Below are 17,896 nucleotides of genomic sequence, written 5' to 3' on the forward strand. Positions count from 1 at the left end.
ACACTCAACTTGACGACACAACTCATCCTTGACCATGCAACTCTATCAACTCAACAACAACCTAACAACACGACTCATCTTTGACCATGCAACGCTATCAACTCGACAACAACTCGACAACTTAAACATCATGAACTTCTTGATATGCAAATGCATGTGGTACCAATCAGCAACAAAATGAGCATAATAGGCTCTTCAACGTGTGAGCACAAAGGCTGCCGGGCCTAAAGCCCCCAACTTTAATGAGCACAAAGGCTGCCGGGCCTAAAGCCCCCAACTTTAATGAGCACAAAGGCTGCCGGGCCTAAAGCCCCCAACTTTAATGAGTATGCAATGAACTCAACTCCCAACAACTTAGACAACGACGTGTACAACTCATATGACTCATAATCATGGACAACTTCTTAAATTCCAACAACATAGACCGACTCATGCAACCTCAAGACACTAACAGTCGACAACAGAAAACAGCAACAACATACAACAATTAACAACGCTTGAATGTGTTAACATTCACGTAAAGAATTAATTACATCAATATAAATATCATAAAACATCATTATAGCATTCATGCAGCAACACTTCTAATTTCAGTCACCATAACAGACTTCTGGAGCTTATAAAAGCATCCTAAACAGCTCTCTAACTTACTTCTAAGGTCATCTCAAGACTACACGTGCGAAAGGATCGCATCGGGACAATTTTGGGCAACTAACAGCCTAACTCGCAGTGGCGAGTAACTTCACTCGCAATGGCGAGCAAAGTGTGCATTCTGGGTGCCTACGTATTTACTCGCAGTGGCGAGTTATTCTGCTCGCAGTTGCGAGCTCACAGGTCACTCGCAGTTGCGAGTTGTGTTGCTCGCAGTTGCGAGTTATGGGTTCTAGCTCGCAGATGCGAGTGTTCTTGCTCGCAGGTGCGAGCGATGAATGTCAGTACGGCCAGAAACCTAAAAATTCCAACTTTTCACTTAATCTCCTAATTCTAACCTCAATTTAACATCTAATTATCATCTTATGGTATAACTAAGTTCTGTACACTAATTTAGCATCAACCTAACATCTTTTCATGATTCAATCATCAAATTCGGTCTTAAACCTAATTCCCAATTCTCACCAAAACTTAACCTAATCATGCTAAATTCATCCTATAGAATCATACCCTTAATAGTAATGAAAATTAGTCTCACCCTTACCTGGTTATTGCAGAAAATCGACAGCCTCCTCTTGTTCTTCTCTCTTTCTGACTTTTCTCCCTTTTCTCCAAAAACGTACGTTCTGCCTAAAAACTTCTCTCAACCTAACTCCTTCTATTTATAACCTCACCCTAATTTCTCTTTACACCTCTAAAAATACTCTTTTCACATCACAGCCCAAATTCTAATATTCTTATTTTATTTTCATATCTTATTTTATTTAATAATAAAATAAGTCACACCAACATAACAACTTCACAACATCAATATATTTCACGTCATTCTAGAAAATCACATAATTTTTCTATAAATCATGCAAACTATCTAAATTCTTAAATCATATAAATATATATATAAATAATTATATAAATCCTCATTAAATTAAGTAAATAATTAAGACGGGCGTTACAACTCTCCCCAACTTATAGAATTTTCGTCCTCGAAAATTTACCTCAAGCAAACAACTCTGGATAAGACTCCATCATCTTACTCTCTAGCTCCCATGTCAGACTTTCACCAGTAGTGCCGCTCCAAACAACTCTCACTAGAGGTATTTCTTTGCCTCTCAACGTCTTCATTTTGCGATCATCAATCCTCAAGGGTAAGGTCTCTACCGTAAGGTTGTCTCTAACTTGCACATCATCACTCTGAATCACATGGGATGGGTCTGGAACATACTTCCTCAGCTGCGACACGTGAAACACATCGTGCAAATTCGATAAATGCGGTGGTAAGCCAACTCTATAAGCCACCGTGCCAATTCTCCCAGATATCTGATAAGGACCAATAAACTTCGGAGTCAACTTCTTAGACTTCAATGCACGACCAACACCGGTCATCGGAGTAACTCTCAAGAACACGTGGTCCCCTTCTTGAAACTCAATGTCTTTCCTACGCTTATCATGGTAACTCTTTTGTCGACTCTGCGACGCTTTCATCTTTTCTTGAATCATTTTCACCTTCTCCGTAGTCTGCTGAACAAGTTCTGGTCCTAAAACCACACTTTCACCTGTTTCAAACCAACACAACGGAGTCCTACACTTCCGACCATACAAAGCCTCGAAAGGTGCCATCCCAATACTTGAATGATAGCTGTTATTATATGTGAACTCTATTAACGGGAGATGACTATCCCAAGTCCCACCTTGCTCAAGTACACAAACTCTCAAAAAGTCTTCGAGTGACTGAATTGTTCTTTCCGACTGACCATCTGTCTGAGGATGATAAGCCGAACTCAATCTCAACTTAGAGCCTAAAGCCTCTTGCAAACTCTTCCAAAATCTAGAAGTAAATCGTGGGTCTCTATCTGACACAATGCTCGAAGGAACACCATGCAGCTTCACAATGTCTCTAATATAAATATCTGCCAACTGAGCCACAGGAAAACTAATATTAATCGGAAGGAAATGTGCCGACTTCGTCAATCTGTCAACAATCACCCAAATTGCGTCATTCCCTTTAGGAGTATTTGGCAAACTCGTCACAAAATCCATGGATATACTATCCCATTTCCATTCTGGTACATCTAACGGTGTCATCAACCCAGCAGGTTTCTGATGCTCTACCTTCGACTTCTGACAAATCAAACAAGAGTACACAAATTGTGCCACATCACGTTTCAATCCTGACCACCAAAACAGCTTCTTTAAATCATGATACATCTTTGTAGCTCCCGGATGAATGCTCAAGCTACTCCTATGACTCTCTTCCAGTATCATCCTTTTTATCTCATCATTGTCTGGAATACAAATCCTACCTCGGAACCTCAACACACCTTGATCATCGACTTTAAAGTCACCATCTTCAGTTTGATTACTAGCAACCAACAAGTCCACAAACTTAACATCAACCTTCTGTGCATCTCTAATACTTTTCAAGAAATCGTTATCAATTTTCAGCATTCCTAACTTAACGCTCCGAGACGACATTTCACAAACTAAGCTCATATCTCTAAACTGTTCAAGTAACTCAAATTCCTTCACCATCATAGCAGACATATGTAAACTCTTCCTACTTAAGGCATCCGCAACAACATTAGCTTTACCCGGATGGTAATTCAAACTAAAGTCATAATCCTTCAACAATTCGAGCCACCGTCGCTGTCGCATATTCAATTCTTTCTGATCAAACAAATACTTCAAGCTCTTGTGATCACTAAACACCTCGAATCTCGAACCATACAAGTAGTGTCTCCAAATCTTAAGGACAAATACGACTGCAGCTAATTCAAGGTCATGAGTAGGATAGTTTCGTTCATGAGTTCTCAACTGTCTTCATGCATAAGCAACAACTTTACCATCTTGCATAAGCACTCCGCCTAAGCCCAATTTGGACGCATCACAATACACCACAAAAGGTTCATCAGGTTTTGGCAAAATCAAAACTGGAGCCATCGTCAAACGCTTCTTCAATTCATTAAAACTATTCTCACAATGAACATCCCACACAAAGGCTTTACCTTTACACGTCAACTGTGTTAACGGAAGTGCCAACTTAGAAAATCCTTCTATAAATCTTCGATAGTATCCTGCCAAACCCAAAAAGCTTCTAATCTCTGTAACTGACCTAGGAGTCTCCCATTGTGATACTGCTTCAACTTTAGATGGATCAACTGCAATACCACTACTAGAAATAACATGGCCCAGAAAACTTACCTCGTTCAACCAGAATTCACACTTAGACAATTTAGCATACAACTTCTTCTCTTTCAGCACTTGCAAAACGATTTTCAAATGTTCCGCATGTTCTTCTTCTGTCTTAGAGTAAATCAAAATATCATCGATGAACACAACCACAAAGCGATCCAAAAATGCATGGAAAATGCGATTCATATACTCCATAAACACGCCAGGCGCATTACTAACACCAAAAGGCATCACCTTATATTCATAATGTCCATATCGCATCCTAAAAGCCGTCTTCTGCATATCTTCATCTTTTACTTTAATCTGGTGATAACCCGACCTCAATCAATTTTGCTGAACACTCGTGCACCCACTAACTGGTCCATTAAATCATCAATTCTAGGAAGTGGATACCTATTCTTTATCGTTACTTTATTCAGTTGTCGATAATCAATGCACAACCTCATACTTCCATCTTTCTTCTTAACCAACAATACCGGCGCTCCCCAAGGTGAAACACTCGGTCTAATGAACTTCTTATCTAGCAATTCCTCCAACTGTTTCTTCAACTCAGCCAACTCAGAAGCTGACATACGATAAGGCGTCATAGACACAGGCTTCGTTCCCGGAACAAGGTCAATAGAAAATTCAACTTCTCTCTCCGGTGGTACATCAGGGATTTCATCAGGGAAAACTTCAGGAAAATCACACACCACCTGCAACTTATTAATCACTGCTTGATTCTCCAAAGATAAGGATGCCATCAAGGAAAACATCAAGATCCCATCGCGTTCTAATTGCTTCAGCTGCTTAGTAGACAAAAATTCTGCTCCACTTTCCTCTTCAGCAGAAGAGAAGTACACCGCCTTACTAAAACAATTAATATGGACACGGTTGTACTCCAACCAGTCAATACAAGGGGTTACACAACAAACAACGAACAGGACAACAAGGACAATACAAAATTGTCACACAACACTACTAGGCTCGACATGACTCTACTAATTGGCCGGACGGACCGACCTGCTTTGATACCAATTGTAACACCCCGTTTTCCCAACATAAAAATTTCATTTAAAATCAGAGTATTTTGATCACAACGGAATGTCACATACTTCATTTAAATCATAAAATGGATAATAATAATAATTATCCTTCAAATTCAACATCATAAAAAAAATCTTAAACTATTGCAGCGGAAAATAGTTCAACATTTTAAAGTCTTGGCACGCAGGCCTTATTGGAAAATCTCATAAATTAGTTCATAAAAGAGACACGTAAGGAATAGAAGTAAAAGCAAGCCCCCATCCCGTTACGTATCAGAGCACCTAGACACCAACTGAGGAGTCCATTCACGAACGCCTCTAATCTTTATTACCTGCACATTACCCACGGTCGAGGCAACATATACGCAGAAGGGGTGAGATTTCATAATCAATACATTAAGCATATAATCCAATAAAATGCATTTAACAACTTAAACATTAATAACATATCAACAATTAACAATTGGCATATTTTTCATTACATAACAAATACGATCATCAAATACCATTACTAATTTTCATCACAAATCATAATCAACTTAACACTCAACTTGACGACACAACTCATCCTTGACCATGCAACTCTATCAACTCAACAACAACCTAACAACACGACTCATCCTTGACCATGCAACTCTATCAACTCGACAACAACTCGACAACTTAGACATCATGAACTTCTTGATATGCAAATGCATGTGGTACCAATCAGCAACAAAATGAGCATAATAGGCTCTTCAACGTGTGAGCACAAAGGCTGCCGGGCCTAAAGCCCCCAACTTTAATGAGCACAAAGGCTGCCGGGCCTAAAGCCCCCAACTTTAGTGAGCACAAAGGCTGCCGGGCCTAAAGCCCCCAACTTTAATGAGCACAAAGGCTTTACCTTTACACGTCAACTGTGTTAACGGAAGTGCCAACTTAGAAAATCCTTCTATAAATCTTCGATAGTATCCTATTGTAACACCCCGTTTTCCCAACATAAAAATTTCATTTAAAATCAGAGTATTTTGATCACAACGGAATGTCACATACTACTTAAAAATCTTAAAAACAGATAATAATAATTATCTCTCAAATTCAACATCATGAAAATCTTAAACTGTTGCAGCGGAAAATAGTTCAACAATTGAAAGTCTTGGCACACAGGCCTTATTGAAAATCTCATAATTTAATTCATAAAAGTGACACGTATGGAATAGAAGTAAAAGTAAGCCCCCATCCCGTTACGTATCAGAGCACCTAGACACCAAGTGAGGAGTCCACTCACGAAAGCCTCTAATCTTTATTACCTGCACATTACCCACGGTCGAGGCAACATATACGCAGAAGGGGTGAGATTTCATAATCAATACATTAAGCATATAATCCAATAAAATGCATTTAACAACTTAAACATTAATAACATATCAACAATTAACAATTAGCATATTTTTCATTACATAACAAATACAATCATCAAATACCATTACTAATTTTCATCACAAATCATAATCAACTTAACACTCAACTTGACGACACAACTCATCCTTGACCATGCAACTCTATCAACTCAACAACAACCTAACAACACGACTCATCTTTGACCATGCAACGCTATCAACTCGACAACAACTCGACAACTTAAACATCATGAACTTCTTGATATGCAAATGCATGTGGTACCAATCAGCAACAAAATGAGCATAATAGGCTCTTCAACGTGTGAGCACAAAGGCTGCCGGGCCTAAAGCCCCCAACTTTAATGAGCACAAAGGCTGCCGGGCCTAAAGCCCCCAACTTTAATGAGCACAAAGGCTGCCGGGCCTAAAGCCCCCAACTTTAATGAGTATGCAATGAACTCGACTTCCAACAACTTAGACAACGACGTGTACAACTCATACGACTCATAATCATGGACAACTTCTTAAATTCCAACAACATAGACCGACTCATGCAACCTCAAGACACTAACAGTCGACAACAGAAAACAGCAACAACATACAACAATTAACAACGCTTGAATGTGTTAACATTCACGTAAAGAATTAATTACATCAATATAAATATCATAAAACATCATTATAGCATTCATGCAGCAACACTTCTAATTTCAGTCACCATAACAGACTTCTGGAGCTTATAAAAGCATCCTAAACAGCTCTCTAACTTACTTCTAAGGTCATCTCAAGACTACACGTGCGAAAGGATCGCATCGGGACAATTTTGGGCAACTAACAGCCTAACTCGCAGTGGCGAGTAACTTCACTCGCAATGGCGAGCAAAGTGTGCATTCTGGGTGCCTACGTATTTACTCGCAGTGGCGAGTTATTCTGCTCGCAGTTGCGAGCTCACAGGTCACTCGCAGTTGCGAGTTGTGTTGCTCGCAGTTGCGAGTTATGGGTTCTAGCTCGCAGATGCGAGTGTTCTTGCTCGCAGGTGCGAGCGATGAATGTCAGTACGGCCAGAAACTTAAAAATTCCAACTTTTCACTTAATCTCCTAATTCTAACCTCAATTTAACATCTAATTATCATCTTATGGTATAACTAAGTTCTGTACACTAATTTAGCATCAACCTAACATCTTTTCATGATTCAATCATCAAATTCGGTCTTAAACCTAATTCCCAATTCTCACCAAAACTTAACCTAATCATGCTAAATTCATCCTATAGAATCATACCCTTAATAGTAATGAAAATTAGTCTCACCCTTACCTGGTTATTGCAGAAAATCGACAGCCTCCTCTTGTTCTTCTCTCTTTCTGACTTTTCTCCCTTTTCTCCAAAAACGTACGTTCTGCCTAAAAACTTCTCTCAACCTAACTCCTTCTATTTATTCAAGACTACACACATTGACACTACACAAGGTAACATGCATAAAATACCAGAAGCACACATTATTTTTTTTTTCCAGCACAATATGTGAACCTCTGCACAAGCCGTATGTTCCCGGATATATGCAAATATGGAACGTAAGAATTATGCAAATCTTTGTAGAATTGTAACTTATTTACAGTAAAGCATAATCATAAACAAATAGGATGCTACTTTATTATCATTTTTTTTAAACATGCAATTAAAGAAACAAAATAGGATACAAAAATCACAGCAGAACAAAATCACAATAGGTTTATACCTTCAAGGATTTATACCTACAAGAGCGTAAAAATCACACAAGAGGGAAAGAAAAAAAAAATCATCACCATGCAGTATTTAGAAGCACGACAGTTTCTCATTAGGAGAATTAAAATAAGAAAAAAAAAAAAAAAAACACATATGCAACACCACAAAAGCAGGTAACTCAACTCACACATTTCATTCTTTTATATGCAAAACTACCAAAACAGAACAAACAAGACAAAATAGAAAAGAAAAAAAAAAAACTACTACGACAACTAGTCCCACAAAGACTAAGAAGAAGGACCAGTTGCAAAATCACAGACCAACTATCAAATTTCAAAACCAAAGTATGAATTCTTGAAACCTAAAAAAAAGAACCAAACAATAACATCAAAGCTCTGCATATGTACCGAACATCAACCCGAAAACAAAATTTGTCACCAAAAGAGACCAATACCCAATGATACATAGCAGCAAAACGAACTAGATCAAAAATTCAATCAACCCAAAAACCCACAACAACCAAAAGTTATCCCCAAACTACACTTCTAATGAACATTATAGAAAGAAGAAAAAAATATAAGCAAAATTAAAATAAAATGTACTTACTTTAATTTTCTTTTATATGCAACTAAACTCGTAAATTTTAAATTCATCACTAAAGCTTCACTTGGCATCAAAATATGGAAGTAAGAATAATCTCACCAAATAATCAATGGCACACACGGATGGACAACTATTTCATGACATCTCCACATAGCACACAACAAGCACCATAGGCACATAACACATCATAGAAGGAAAACAACCACACAACTTTTTTTTTTTAATCGTGAAAACTACCAGACAATTGACAAGGATGCACACAAGCACAATAGACACATGACTGACACATAACCCACAAGGATTAATTGGACAGACCTGCTCTGATACCACTATGTGACACCCTAAATCCCAAGAATAATTATTGCTATTATTTAATTAAAAATAGAGTTTGATTCGCAGCGGAAAGTGTCAAATAAAAACTTCTCTAATGATATAGGAATTCTTCCACAAAATTTAGGATATCACATTGACTCATAACAAACATAATTCATATTTCACTTCATTAAAAATTATAGTAATAATAACATCGAATCCTTTTCTTTTGAAAATATTTCATTTTACATCATAGACAATGGTTTTCTTGCACAAAATTAAATAAGTAAGCATATCCCTTTTCCCGTGTCACTATCAGAGCGGTGCTTTTCCCCAAAATAAACGACGACACAAGACAAGTCCTCACGAAAGGCATGCACTTGACTCCAAGACTCATAACCTATATAACTACGGTTTCGCAACCGCAGGGCCAAGCCAGCAAACACAAACAACGAAGGGGTGAGTTCCGAGAACATGTAATAGTATAAAAAAAAATGAGAAGAACACGTAAGCAATTAAGTCAAAGTCGTTTCACATCACAAACATAATATTCAGAACCTTGAAGAATATACTATATCATCTCAATCTATATTAGTAGAAAATATCATTACAACTTAAGAACCAAAAAAAACTTCACAAACACAATGTCACGTTTCACATCACAAACATAATATTCAGAACCTTGAAGAATATACTATATCATCTCAATCTATATTAGTAGAAAATATCATTACAACTTAAGAACCAAAAAAAACTTCACAAACACAATGTCACAATTCAATTCCAACTAGTCACATCACATGCAGTCACCAATAACCATCTTCATAAGAACATCAACAAATAATCACCTTCATCGTCTCACACAATTACATTAATAGACATCACAAAGTAATTCGTTAAAACATCACAACTTAACAACTTGACTCGACAACACGACTCAACTTGACAATGCACTCTTAACAACTTAACAACTTAAATCATCGTGAAACTTCTTGATATGCAAATGCATGTGGTACCATTCAACAACGTAAATGAGCGTAATTAGGCTCTTCAACATGTGAGCACAAAGGCTGCCGGGCTTAAAGCCCCCAACTTTAATGAGCACAATGGCTGCCGGGCCTAAAGCCCCCAACTTTAATGAGCACAATGGCTGCCGGGCCTAAAGCCCCCAACTTTAATGAGCACAATGGCTGCCGGGCCTAAAGCCCCCAACTTTAATGAGTATGCAATGGACTCAATCTTCCTACAACTTAGACAACAACGTGAACATCTTATACAACTTCATAATCATGGACAACTTCTTAAATTCTTGCAACTTAGACCGACACTTACAACTTTATGACATTAATGGTCAACAACATCAAACGATAAACATCAACATCTTAAACATCGCATCAACATAAGCATCATAAATAACACATATTTAAATCACACATCTTCCAAATAGCACTTCGTTATATAACACATCTTTAAAATAGCATCATTATCAAATACACATCATTAAATAGCACTTCAGTTATACATCATCAATTAACACATCAATTTCACATCATCAAATAATTCACAAATTACACTTAGTCAAATAATACATCAACTATACTTCTTAAATATCACATAATCAAATAATATATTTCATTTACACATCTTAAAATAATACATTTAGCACTATGGTATCCAAGACACATCTATAAGGAGAATAAATCTTATTTCAAACACATTCAAAGATAGTAAGAATAATTTCAATTATTATCTCTATAAAATCACTTAAAAAAATAAACTATTATTTATACTAGACATACAGCACCACTACAATTCCAACTTCTAATACATAACATCACATCTATATCAATCATTAAATAAGTCATCAATCTAAATAGTTGCAGCAAATCAAGCATAAGCACCCACAAATTTATCCATGACTTCAAATACCACATATTCACATAGTTTAAATCAAGCAACACCTTAATAATGTTTTTAATTCTTCTTTTAACCTCCCACATCTAAATTTGCACATTAATTAATTATTCTCTCAAAGGGCTACAACCGTCGCGGTGAGCCCGAATGAACTTTGGGAAATACGGCTTTCCCGTTCATCCCAATTAATCTACACTCATGATCTCGAACTCTTCTCTCTCACCCCATACCTCGAATAAGAGAATCCACAATCCAAGAGAGCAAGGAAAGCTCGAAAATAAAACACGGGAATGAAAGTGAAGCTGAAAATTACGACGAGCACATGTTAGAGTCTAATTTAAATCGAAAGGGAAACAATTGAGAAGTTTTGCTGAAAAAACTCTCACCGTCGAAGAGGTATTGGAACTAAGGAGAAACTACATAAACCCGCTGCTACTTGACTCTCGGAATAAAGAAAATAGGTTGGAAATATATTTTAGGGTTATTTTTTTTTATATTGATGATTGTGAGAGATATTGAATTTCATAGAGGAGACTTAATGTGCGGCGCTGCCAGGGATGTAGAAAACTAGGTTTACATGTATATATATATATATATATATATATATATATATATATATATATATATGAAGGAATGTGGAACCAAAAACTGTTGACGGCACGTAAGTGGAAAGAAAGAAACTCCAATTAGGTTTACGGATGATATCTATATATACTACTATCCTTTCAAAACAAATATAATAATAGGCTACTTGTTTAATAGAAAATACATAAGGTATCACACATCACCACAATCTATCTATATATAATAATTAAAATACACAATCTATTTATATAATAAATAATTTAGTAATTTGTTATTTACAAAATTTAATGTAAGCTCAATTATCAAAATATAATTAACAAAGTAATTAAGTATTTTAAATAGCTTTACTATCATTAAATATAAGTAAACTACTATGCAAAAACTCAAATCAACCAAGTAGATAATTATCACATCATATCAAATATATACATTATAATGATAACTAATCACAATATTATTTATTTTTAAGAATAAAAAATTTGGGGTGTTACAACTCTACCCCCCTTAAAAGAATTTCGTCCTCGAAATTCAGAGCACAGGAGAAAATGGATTTAAATATTGTTTAAATATTTTAAACTATAAAGTATTTCAAACATTAACACACCATAAGTCTCACTATAATACATCAAAAAAATCAAAAATAAGTTTTTTTTTTTCTAAAGACCCTCAACAACGAAAGGAAGAACTTCAAGAATCACAAAGGCAAATAAATCAGTTATATAGCAGCAACACCAAAGCTTAAACTGTTGGAACAAAATGTGTTTAACAATGAACCTTAAAGGGTTTTGATGATAACAAGGTATTAAAAATTGTAAATTGGACTAGCTAATATTTGTTCAAGTGTACAGGACCATAATTATAAAGTTACATCATCATTGGTTCTGAATGAGCAAATAAAGAGCTATGGAAACAACAAAAATTTGAAGCTTGGACGCTCCTGAAGGCAACTTGCTACTGAAGAGAAAAAGCGCTCCTGAAGTCAAGCTGCTCCTGAAGAAAAAGCGCTCCTGAAGTCAAGCTGCTCCTGAAGAAATAGCGCTCCTGAAGTAAGCTGCTCCTGAAGAATAGTGCTTCTGAAGACAAGAGGTCCAGAAGCCACATCATCAGAAGCTGCGTCATCAGAAGCTGCAGAAGTCATATCATCAGAAGCTGCATCATCAGAAGCTGCCTCATCAGAAGCCATTTCACCAGAAGCTGAATATCAACTGGATTTGCAAAGAATCAAGAATTGAAGAATTATCAATGCAAAAGCTGTATATTGGATTCGAAAACACAAACAAAGGATTAGTGGAGTTTGCAACGGTCATTTCAAAGGTGTTTGAAGGCGTGTGTTTGCAATTTGGACGAAAGCGTTGACATTGTACTTTGTACGAATTGTACAACCACGTTCTCCACTACTCTGTTTTGTGTCCGCGCTACAGGACAAGAAAACAGCTCCAGAATACGGTTTCGCCTGCATAGATGTTCCTTTGGATAAGGAATGGATTTCAAATTTGTTCTTCATAGGACAACAGCCAAATCAGGCAAAAGATTATTGGTGAAAGATCAAGCTTCAACAACGACTCTTTGGTGTGCTGGCAATTTCACAACGTCTCTCTCACACCTCTATATAAAGGAGTGAAGACCTAGAGAATTGGTAATGCAAGAACGCTGAACGAAAGACTCACAAGATTTTCACAAGTACCAAACCTCTGCTGAAATTGTTCTGCATTCACTTAGAATTTCTGTGTCTCAAAGTCATATCTTAGAAATTCTTAAGTCCATTGAGTCTGTATCTGATTTGTATTGTGAGCACCTCTGATTGTATATCAAGTGTTCAACCTTAAACAATTTTCTGTGTAATTTTGTTTAGTTAGGAAGTCTCTTGCAGTTGTGCTTGAGCAGGAAGTCTCTTGATTGTGTTCTTGTGCAAAGGAAGTCTCTTGCTTGTGTGCTTGAGCATTGGAAGTCTCTTGCTTGTGTGCTTGAGCATTTGTAATCAGATATTACTCATAGTGAAATCTCCTTGGAAGTGCAAGGGGGACTGGACTACTTCCGGATTGTGGAAGGAACCAGTATAATTGCTTTGTGTCGTTCTTCTTCTCTCTCTATCTGTTTTATTCCGCTGCATTTAGATTCTGATTATCACTTCAGAAGCTGTCTCGCTTAGCTTCTGATCAGTGTGTTCAGTTTTTAGGAGAAACGAAGAATTTTTCTAAAACACAATTCAACCCCCCTTCTTGTGTTTTTCTCACCTTCAATTGGTATCTAGAGCCTTGGTCTGTTGTGTAACACTTAACCGTGCAACAGTCAAAGATCTGAGAAAAACATGTCTACTCCTACTCCTACTGGTCCTGGTGATACTAGCTATAAACATGTCTCACATGATTATAGTGATAGTAAGAAAACCAGTATTGGAAAAGTTCCAAAGTTCAATGGAGATGCTGAAGAGTTCTCTTGGTGGAAGACCAACTTTTACAGTTACATCATGAGCCTAGATGAAGAATTATGGGATATTCTGGAAGATGGTGTTGGTGATTTAGTCCTTGATGAAGAAGGAGCTGCTGTGGATAGAAAGAAACATACTCCAGAACTGAGGAAACTTTACAAGAAGCATCATATTATCAGAGGAGCTCTTGTCACTGCCATACCCAAAGCAGAATACATGAAGATGAGTGACAAATCCACTGCTAAAGCTATGTTTGCTTCTCTCTGTTCAAATTATGAAGGGAGCAAGAAGGTCAAAGAAGCAAAGGCTCTCCTGCTTGTACATCAGTATGAGTTATTCAAAATGAAGGATGATGAAACTATTGAGGAGATGTACTCAAGGTTTCAAACCTTAGTTTCTGGTCTACAGATTCTAAAGAAGAGCTATGTTGCTTCTGATCATGTAAGCAAGATACTCAGAAGCTTACCTGCCAGATGGAGACCAAAAGTGACTGCCATTGAGGAAGCTAAAGATTTAAACACTTTAAGTGTCGAAGATCTTGTTAGTTCTCTCAAAGTTCATGAGTTAAGTCTTAATGAACATGAGTCTACTAAGAAGAGTAAATCAATAGCTCTTCCATCCAAAGGCAAGTCATCAAAAGCTCTCAAAGTGGTTGAATCTGAAGAGGAAGAACAGTCAAGTTCAGACTCTGAACCAGATGCTGCAGAAATGGCCATGCTCTCAAACAGACTTCAATATCTGGCCAAGAAGAACAGAAAGTTTCTCTCCAGAAGGGGTAACTCCAGAAGCTCAAGGAAAGAAGATCAGAAGGGATGCTTCAACTGTAAGAAGCCAGGTCACTTCATTGCTGAATGCCCTGATCTTCAAAGAGAAAAGTCAAAGGACAAGTCAAAGAGGTCTACATTCAAACCAAGCAAATTCAAGAAGCAGATTAAGCAGAGTTTAATGGCAACCTGGGATGATTTGGGTAGTGAATCTGGATCTGATAAAGAGGAAGCTGATGAAGATGCAAAGGTAGTTGTTGGGTTGGTAGCAACAGCAACTTCAGAAGCTGGGTCAGATTCAGACTCAGAAGATGAAAACGAGGTATATTCCAAAATTCCCAGAGATGAACTTGTTGAGTCACTTAAAGAACTTCTTACACATTTTGAAGTAAGAACCAATGAGTTGAAGGATTTAAAAGAAAAATATGCTGATTTGGTACAACAGCAAAAATCAACTTTATTGGATCTGAAAGCTTCTGAACAAGGACTTAGGGGCTTTGACTTCATGTGTAAAACATATGAAGATCAGCTCAGGTTCTTATGTCAGAAGCTACAAGAAAAGTGTAATGAAAAACCTTTAAGTAACCATGAAATTGCTCTTGAAGATTTTATTATATCTGGCATTGACAGAAGCAGAGTGGCTTCTATGATTTATAGCATTTACAAGAACAATGGCAGAGGAATTGGTTTTCCAGAAGTGAAACTGGAGAAAACCAATCTAAAGTTTTGTTGTGAATGCATCAAGGAAGGTCTGAAAACATTCTTTGTACCAGAAGGGGCTGAGTTGGAAACTGTTGTTCAATCAGAACCTGAAGCTTCTAGTTCTAAGGCTAAGATTACTTCAAAGCCAAAGAACTCTAAGTCAAAGGCTATGATCAAATCTGATTCCAAAACTTCAAAGGTTAGGATCCTGAAAAGATCAGAACCTATTCCTCAGAGTCTGGTGAAACCAAAATCTGGGGTTCTGAAGTCTAAGTTTCAGAAGAAGACAGTTACTGCTTCTGAAGTACCAAAACCTAAGGTGATGGTTAATCAGAAGCAACCCAACTCACAGCACAAGGTACAAGAAGTGAAGAGTAAAGCCTTAAGTACTAACCTTCCAGGACCCATAGAACAATGGGTACCTAAATCTAAAAATGTCAATGATGCAGGTATGTCTAAGAGCAGTGCCAAAGCAAAGATCATGGTACCTAGACAGTGGTTGCTCAAGACACATGACAGGAGACAAGTCCATGTTCCTCAGCCTAACAATGAAAGAGGGAGGAAATGTGAAATTTGGAGGCAACCAGTCAGGCAAGATCATAGGTACAGGAACTATTGGTAACTCCTCTACCTCAATTAATAATGTATGGTTGGTAGATGGTCTTGAACATAACCTTTTGAGCATTAGTCAATTTTGTGATAATGGTTATGATGTGCTTTTTGAAAAACCCAACTGTACAGTAATCAACAAGGAAGACAAATCCATTGTGTTCAAAGGAAAGAGAGTTGACAATGTCTATAAAATCAATTTTTCTGAACTGGCTGATCAGAAGGTGATGTGCCTACTATCAGTGAATGATAAGAAATGGATGTGGCACAGAAGGTTGGGACATGCTAACTGGAGGTTAATCTCTAAGCTTAGTAAGTTACAACTTGTGAAAGGGCTACCAGACATTGACTATTATTCAGATGCACTCTGTGGTGCATGTCAGAGAGGGAAAATTGTGAAATCATCTTTTAAAACAAAAGATATTGTTTCAACCTCAAGACCTTTAGAATTACTCCATATTGATTTATTTGGACCAGTAAGTACTGCATCCTTATATGGAAGTAGATATGGATTAGTCATTGTTGATGATTACAGCAGATGGACTTGGGTTAAATTCATAAAGAGTAAAGATGTTGCGTGTGATGTATTCAGTAGCTTCTGCACTCAAATTCAATCTGAAAAAGAATCAAAAATTTTGAAAGTCAGAAGTGATCATGGTGGAGAATTTGAAAATGAGCCATTTGAAGCTTTTTGTGAAAAACATGGAATTTTCCATGAATTCTCTTCTCCTAGAACACCACAACAAAATGGGGTTGTAGAGAGAAAGAATAGAACTTTACAAGAAATGGCCAGAACCATGATTCATGAAAACAATTTACCAAAACATTTTTGGGCAGAAGCAGTGAATACAGCATGCTATGTTCAAAACAGGATCTATATTAGACCTATTTTGAAGAAAACAGCATATGAACTCTTTAAAGGAAGAAAACCCAATATCTCTTACTTTCATCAATTTGGATGTACATGTTACATTCTGAACAACAAGCTCTACCTAAAGAAATTTGATGCCAAGGCCCAAAGAGGAATCTTTTTAGGTTACTCTGAAAGGTCAAAGGCATACAGGGTGTATAATTCAGAAACACTCTGTGTTGAAGAATCTATGCACGTTAAATTTGATGACAAAGAGCTTGAAGATAAAACTTCAAAGCAAGGTGAAAGTTTTGCAGAGATACAGGTTCCTGAAGCTACTCCAGAACCTGATCAGATAGCTGAGTCTGAAGATAGTCCAGAAGCTGAACCCACATCAGAAGCACAAGATGAAGCTGCTTCTGATGAAGCACAAGATGACTCACATCAAGAAGATCCTCCCAGAAACACATTCAAACACAAGTCTTCACATCCTGAAGAGCTAATCATTGGAAACAAAGATAGTCCAAGAAGAACAAGATCACATTTCAGACAAGAAGAGTCAATGATTGGACTAATCTCAATGATTGAACCTACAACAGTTGATGAAGCACTTTCAGATGATGGATGGATCCTAGCTATGCAAGAAGAGTTGAATCAATTTCAAAGAAATGATGTGTGGGATCTGGTACCCAAACCTCAGCACAAGAACATTATTGGAACAAAATGGGTATTCAGAAACAAGCTGAATGAGCAAGGTGAAGTAACAAGAAACAAAGCCAGACTTGTTGCACAAGGGTATAGTCAACAAGAAGGCATTGATTACACTGAAACGTTTGCTCCAGTTGCAAGATTGGAAGCAATCAGGTTACTTCTTTCCTATGCAGTTAATCATGGCATAATATTATATCAGATGGATGTCAAGAGTGCATTTCTCAATGGTGTCATAGAAGAAGAAGTGTATGTTAAGCAACCTCCTGGATTTGAGGATATTAAATATCCTGACCATGTTTTTAAATTGAAGAAATCACTATATGGCTTGAAACAAGCTCCCAGAGCTTGGTATGATAGACTAAGTAATTTCTTAATCAAAAATGATTTTAAGAGAGGACAGGTTGACACTACACTCTTCAGAAGGACCCTTGGGAAAGATATTCTTGTTGTG

The 17,896-nt window shown here is 37.1% G+C and overlaps 1 long non-coding RNA gene across 1 annotated transcript; it reads right to left on the reverse strand.

The window, feature by feature from the left end:
- Positions 1 to 7,954: 7,954 nt before the first annotated feature.
- LOC146951012 (uncharacterized) lies at positions 7,955 to 11,416 on the reverse strand. Its single transcript, XR_015027757.1, has 3 exons — positions 11,183 to 11,416; positions 11,027 to 11,098; positions 7,955 to 9,290 (listed from the first exon to the last, which is right to left on the reverse strand). It is a non-coding gene; the product is annotated as an uncharacterized LOC146951012 (long non-coding RNA).
- Positions 11,417 to 17,896: the final 6,480 nt, after the last annotated feature.

The sequence above is a fragment of the Medicago sativa genome, chromosome 2 (assembly GCF_051527215.1).
Source record: "Medicago sativa cultivar Bolivia chromosome 2, Bolivia_mono, whole genome shotgun sequence".
NCBI lineage: Eukaryota > Viridiplantae > Streptophyta > Magnoliopsida > Fabales > Fabaceae > Medicago > Medicago sativa.